Source organism: Balaenoptera borealis (assembly GCF_965194805.1).
Source record: "Balaenoptera borealis genome assembly, chromosome: 20".
Classification (NCBI taxonomy): Eukaryota; Metazoa; Chordata; class Mammalia; order Artiodactyla; family Balaenopteridae; genus Balaenoptera; species Balaenoptera borealis.
In genome coordinates this window covers 17,134,275-17,141,087 of record NC_138879.1, presented here as the reverse complement: position 1 = coordinate 17,141,087, position 6,813 = coordinate 17,134,275, and positions in this window count along the sequence as shown.

Below are 6,813 nucleotides of genomic sequence, written 5' to 3'. Positions count from 1 at the left end.
AGTCAGCTCCTGACCATCTGGCCTCCCTGGAAATCAGATGTTCACAATTTTATTGATGTCATCATGGGTTCTACATCCAGGACACAAAGAAGGTTTCATTTATGCTTAGTGGACTTACTGAGTTGGAGGAAATGGTTTTCTTCCTGTTGCAGGGACGCGCTAAACAGACAAGCAGAGAAAATTTGAGATATGGGAGCTCTGCTTCAGGGCCTGTAAGGGGCTAAGAGGCCGCCTGGGGAGGGGTGGGGGTGGGGGTCAAAGCCTGATCATGTGACCTCATGAAGGTTCCTTAACCCTTGGACACCTCCGTGTCCTTATCTGGAAAATGGGGGTAGTAATCTTAGTACCTCATTCCTGGGAGGGTGGTTGTGAGGATGAGGAGTTAGTGCGTTATTCGTGCTCACAGCACTGGTTCTCATTTGCTATGCTATGTACCGCCTTGAGCCTGCGGCTGGGAGGGGATTCCGTCCCTTCTCTTCCCAGCCTGGGGAGGTTTCTTGGTCTGTGATGTGAAATGAAACAACCTGGACAGCTGTCCCCTGCATCAGACAGTCTGGGCTTGTTTGGGTGCTGTGTCTTAGGCGGAGAAGATTCTAGAAGAGCAAAGGCCTCCGCTTGCACAATGTGCCCTGAGATTAGGCCTTCTCTCTGCCTTCCTGCCCCAGGGCTGGACGCACGTAAACCGTAACATGCTGCAGCAGTGCCAGGAGTTCCTGCCACCATGGGACCCCTAGATGCCCAGGAATATGTCAGAGTCAGTGGCAGCATGAGGGCCCCCTCTCCCTAGCCCCTGCCAACGGCAGCAACTATAATTGGGGAATAATAATAGCAGTGGCTACCATGCATTAAGCACATCCTGTGTGCCAGTCACTTTCTAGGGACACCCTCTAATGCTCCTAATGACCCTGCAAGTTTGTTTTTATCACCCCATGCCATAACTTTCCCGCTGACACCTGCATCCCCCTCCCTCTCAAACTCCTCACCTGGCCAAGACCCCATTAAGCTTCAGGCTGGAGCTGGGCTATCACTCCTTTGGGAAGCCTTGTCTCACTTCCCCTTGGCCAGGTCTGCTCACACCCCCGACGCAGGGCTCCCATCAGCAGCCTCTACTTACCCTTCGTTAACCCTCATTACACTTTATTTTTATTCCATTTTTAATTTTATTTATTTAGGGGTAAGCAATGCATTCACATGATTCGAAATCCAAAAGCCACAACAAGGGATACAGTGGAAAGTCTTCCTTCTCTCCTACCCCTGTTCCCCAGCCACTGAGTTCAGCCGCCTGAGGCCCAGGGCTGTCAGTTTCATCACACCGAACAGTGATGACTTGTTTATCTGTCTTCTGTCCTTTAGGAGCAGGGACTAGGCCTGTCTTGTTAACTGCTTCGTCCCCAGGGCCCGGCACAGTGCCTGGCATATAGTAGAAGTTCTACGTATATAATCTCTCTCTCAGAGATATCTATACAGACTTTTTTGTTGTTTTGCTTTGTTTTCATGAATGAGGCTCAGAGAAGAAAGTTAACTTGGCTGCTTGGCTGTAGCTCCCGAGACAGGGCTCATCCAGGGACTCTGTTTATCTGACTTTTTGTTTTTGGCCTCGCCGTGCGGCTTATGGGATTTTAGTTCCCAGACCAGGGGTCGAAGCCGGGCTCTCAGTAGTGAGAGCACGGAGTCCTAACCACCGGACCGCCAAGGAATTCCCTGTTTATCTGACTTTTAGAGGCCACCTGTCCCTTCTTCTTGGACTTTTGACCGTCCTGTGAAATGATTTCATTTTTTAAGTTTAATTTTTTAATTGGAACAGAAATAGTACCCCTCGATAAGTTATCACAGAGCAAAGAGCCATGTTTCAGGAAACAGAACATCATCATACTTCAGAAGTCTCCCTGGTCCTGCCCGATCCTGGCCCCAGTGTTGTAACCCCAGGATATTATTGCTGCTATGCCTGCTCATCTTGGGCCTCAGCCTCCTCTTCTGTAAAATGGGACGGGACCCATTAGGTCTGAAGTTCTATGGATCTTTTAGGTCTTCTCTGTCTTTACCCCTTCCGGCTGATGCTGTTTTATGCCAGCACTAAATGAAATGATAGCTGTGAAAGTCTTTTGATTAAAGCTAATATTTGATACCAAGGCAACAAATGCATGATGTGGGTCAGGACAGTTTTCTCCTCGTCAGCCAGTCTGGCCATGTTCCTAGCTCTGGCCCAGGTCAAGGGTCAAGCACACATAGCCATAGGTCCTCTGAAGAGCTGGAGGGAGAGGCAGGAGGGAGAAATTCATCCTGGGGAAGCAGGTAGAGCTGAGTGGTGAGGACCACATTGGGGAAGGTGGGTTGTACCAGGGGACCAGTAGGCTGCTTTCCAGCTAGATTAGCTCATTCCTTGCCTGGGGATTCAGCAAGCAGCCCGCATCTTGTGGAAACTCCAGGTTCAGGCTTCTGCATGGCCTTGTTCCTGGTGGTTGAGGCAGCCAGGGATTCTGGGGATTGGGTAGGGGAGGAAAGAGGGAGTGAGGGGAAGGAAAGGGAGAAGAGAAAAAGGCAGGGAGCATGGCTAGTGAGGAGCCAGTGTGTCAGGGAGGGACATGGTTCCAGGAAGCCTGCTATGGTAAGGTGCTGCTGGGGAGGGAAATGGAGAAGGGGGGAACAGGACACAGAGCAAAATTCATAAATTCATTTGTTCATCTTTTCTTTCCATCATCCAATAAAACCAAGGATGCCAGTGTTGTGATAATTGTTAATCAAGATACAGGTATATGCAAAAGGTGGCGAAAATTTAAAGAAGGAGCAAATAACTCTTTGGGAGGTTGCAGGAGTGGGGAAGTTAGGGGAGCAGGCAAATTTCACTGAAGACATTTAGGTCAAGCCATGAAGCAAGCAAAGGAGAAATCAGGCCCCAAGTCCTCCCCGGCTCTGTGGCCCATCTCTTCCCAGACCTCCAAATCCCAGTCCAGCTGTTGCCCTCACTGGGTTTGAGTCTGAGCTCTGCTACGTGCTTGTCGTGTGACCTCAGGGAAGTGATCTAACCTCTCTGAACCTCCATTTTCTCAGCTGTAAAGTAGGGACGACGCCGACTTGGAGGGTAGTCGTGAGATTCAAATATGACAGTGCATGAGAGGCACTTTGCAGGGTGCCTGGCCCCTGTATAGCACATGCTCAGAATGATCTGCTGTTGATATTGTCAGTATCAGCAGTGGCAGCAACTTCATTCCCCCCAAGTCTGGGCCTCTGTCTTTGGGCGGAGAGGAAAGCAGAGGCTGTTCCCATCATCCCCCATCCCTGGCCCCCCTGGCCCTTGGAAATATGAGAAGCAGAGCTTGAGGATCTAATGTGTGCCCCCCACGCCCCTTAATCCTTCCTGAACTTGGGGGGGTTGGGTGCGGGGTGGGGGGCGGCACCACTGTAACACCTGCGCAGCTCTGACATCTCCTGCCTCTGGGCAGAGAAAGCAATTTCAGAAATGACATGTTGCCAACAAGCAGAAATCAGCTTCTGAATTAAAATGTGTCGGCGTCAGGTGACCCCAGGCTTGGAGGGCCGGCTGCACGAAGACAGCTGAGATTAGGGCCTGTCAGCCAGGGGAGGGGCTGTGCGGGAAGGGGTGCGGGGACCCCAGGGGCTACCGTTGGCCGCCCGGGATTTGTTCGGACAGGGGGGCAGGAATTCGGACGCTGGGTCAGCTTCTCCTGCGGCTCTGACCAGCCACCACCTCGCAACTGTCTGCTCTCCGTGGTGGGGGGCGGGGTGGGAGTGCCCCGGCTCTGCTCCCCCGGGATGGCTCCAGCGTAAACACTCTAATGGGCCCGAGAGAGCCAGGGAGGAATGTGGGCCCCACAGCCCCTGGGGACTCGAGGACGGATGGGAGTAGAGGGGATAAGACACCCAAGAGGCTGTCAGCCTCAGCTCTGCAGGTATGCAGGGAGGAGAGAGAGGGAGAGGGAAGGAGAGGAAGATGCCACCGGCCAGGCTGAATCCTTGCAATTCCCCGATGCCACCTGCTCCCTGGCGTCCAGGCCGTGGCACAAACTGTGCTCTACACTGTGGGAGAAGACGCATGAAGAGGCCGTTTAATTTTCAGCCCTGCTATTTATTGTAGGGCTTTGGGCATGTCAGGGAGCCTCTCTGAGCTTTAGTTTCCTCCTCTATAAAATGGGGTCGTGGTTGTACGTACCCCTATGGTTGCCATATCCGTTAAATGAGATAATACAGGGAGATGGCGCAAGGGTTTCGGTGTAGTTGGGCGCCTGTCACAGTGCTTAACCACTAGGGATCTCATTCCTTGTCTGTCTCTTTGTCTGTGACTCCCTGAAGGCCGGGCCTAAGTCTTGTCACCACGGCACCCCGGCACGTGCCTGGCACACTGTTTAGGTGGCCAGTCAGTGTTCGCTGAGTGAGCGTTTCCATGAAGGGACTAGGTGTGAGATGTGTAAGTAAAGAGTGGGAAATGAAAGGGGAGGGTTGGGGCTTCCCTGGTGGCACAGTGGTTGAGAATCCACCTGCCAACCCGTGTGCAGGGGACACGGGTTTGAGCCCTGATCCAGGAAGATTCCCACATGCCGCGGAGCAACTAAGCCCATGAGCCACAACTACTGAGCCCGCGAGCCACAACTTCTGAAGCCCGCGCGCCTAGAGCCCGTACTCCACAACAAGAGAAGCCACCATGATGAGAAGCCCGCGCACTGCAACGAAGAGTAGCCCCTGAAGAGTAGCCCCCGCTCGCCGCAACTAGAGAAAGCCCGCGTGCAGCAACAAAGACCCAACGCAGCCAAAAATAAAGTAAATAAACTTTTTTTAAAAAAATAAAATAAGTGAAAGGGGAGGGTCGGGGTAGGCAGGGGACCCCACTGCCACTCTCCCTCCAGAATGTCCCCACTCCGATCACAGGTCATCCCTCTGGCCTTTCTTCTAGAGCAGAGCTTAGGCAGGATATGCTTGCTGGCCAGACGGTGACCATATCTCCTCAATGGAAATCGGACATAGGGGATCATTCCACGTGTCTTTAGGAGTCATTGGGCAGTCATCAACCTTGGGCCCATCTGAGCAGCTCCAGGACTTGGGGTCACCACAGTCATGTTCCACAGCGCCAGGAGCCCAGCAAGGACAGAGTGGGGCTGGCAGGGGTGAGGGGCCCCCAGGGGCAGCAAAGAGGGAGGCTGAGGCACTGCTGAGCCTCTAAGGTGCAAGGCACGTCAGGGAGGCTGGAGCAAGGCTGTCTCATGATTGCAAGAATGGAAATCTCCCTTCCTGACCCCCCACCAGTGTTACTCTAAACACCTTCCCCACCTGCTACAGGAATTCCATCAGGAGAAGGCATGGCTTCTCCCCCCTGCTCAGAGCTAAATCATCAGAGAAGAAACCCAGGAATTGGAGAAGATTCTAGAAGGCAGTGGGTATGAGCTCAGGCATGAAAAAGGCCTGAGCTTGAACCCCAGCTCTGCCACTCACTCAGTGAATGTTTTAAGCTCCCGGAACCTCCATTTCCTCATCTGTAAAATGGGGGTAGCAATTCTTACCCTGCAGGGTGATTTTGAAAATTAAAAGGAATGGTATGGGGCTTCCCTGGTGGCGCAGTGGTTGAGAATCTGCCTGCCAATGCAGGGGACACGGGTTCGAGCCCTGGTCTGGGAAGATCCCACATGCCGCGGAGCAACTGGGCCCGTGAGCCACAATTACTGAGCCTGGGCATCTGGAGCCTGTTCTCCGCAACAAGAGAAGCCGCGATAGTGAGAGGCCCGCGCACCACGATGAAGAGAGGCCCCTGCTTGCCGCAACTGGAGAAAACCCTCGCACAGAAACGAAGACCCAACACAGCCATAAATAAATAAATAAATAAGAGATCTTCTTTAAAAAAAAAAAAAAGGAATGGTATGGTGGTAACGGAGAAGGAAAAGCTCTTCTTCACAGAAGAATACCAACTGAAAATAGGCAAGGAATTATGGAATCAAAAAATCACCATTTGCAATTGATTTGGACAAGGATTACCAATGGATGCTGAAACTACTGGGTAAAGCGTTGCTGGGCAACAGGATGGTCCCTGAGTCTCCAAGCATCACCCTACAGATGAGTCATGAACCACAAAGGGAAAAAGGTAACTTTACATGGGAGAGATCTGGGGGAAACCACCTTAACCAAGTGACGAAATTCAGCATCACCAGTAATGTTGACAAACCGTGGCTCCTGACAGCATGCACAGAGAAGGGTGCACACCGCCAAGTAGACCTCTTGCCAAAATGTTTAACCAAAATCTAATCGTAAGGAAACAATCAGACAAATCTCAGTTGAGAGACATTCTACAAGACAGCCAGCCTGAACTCTTCAAAACATCAATGTCATGAAAACAAAGAAGGCAAGGAGACTCTTCTGGATTAGAGGGGGCTAGAGAGACATGACAGCACATTCAATGCCTGATTCTTGAGTGGATCCTGGATCAGGAAAAAAAAGCTATGAAGGATATTTTGAGGGACAATTAGGGAAGTTTGAATAAGGAGTGTGTAGTAGATAATATTGTGTCAATGTTAAATCTCTCAGATGTGATGACAGCCTTGTGATTCTTTTGGAGAATGTTCTGGTTCTTAGGAGATTGGTGATAAATTATTTGTGTCTTGGTGTCTGCAATGTTCTCACAAATGGATCAACAAAATATACATGTATTTCCCTCTCTCCCCCACCCCCATCTACATAGGTATATATATATCTGCTCCATGTGGGCACCTCTGTCACTGCTCAGAACCAGCAGGTCTCCGGGCCCAGGAACACAGAGTAGAAGGAACATGTCAGAACAGGCATGCAGGTGGAAATGCAGTGCCCTCATGGTTG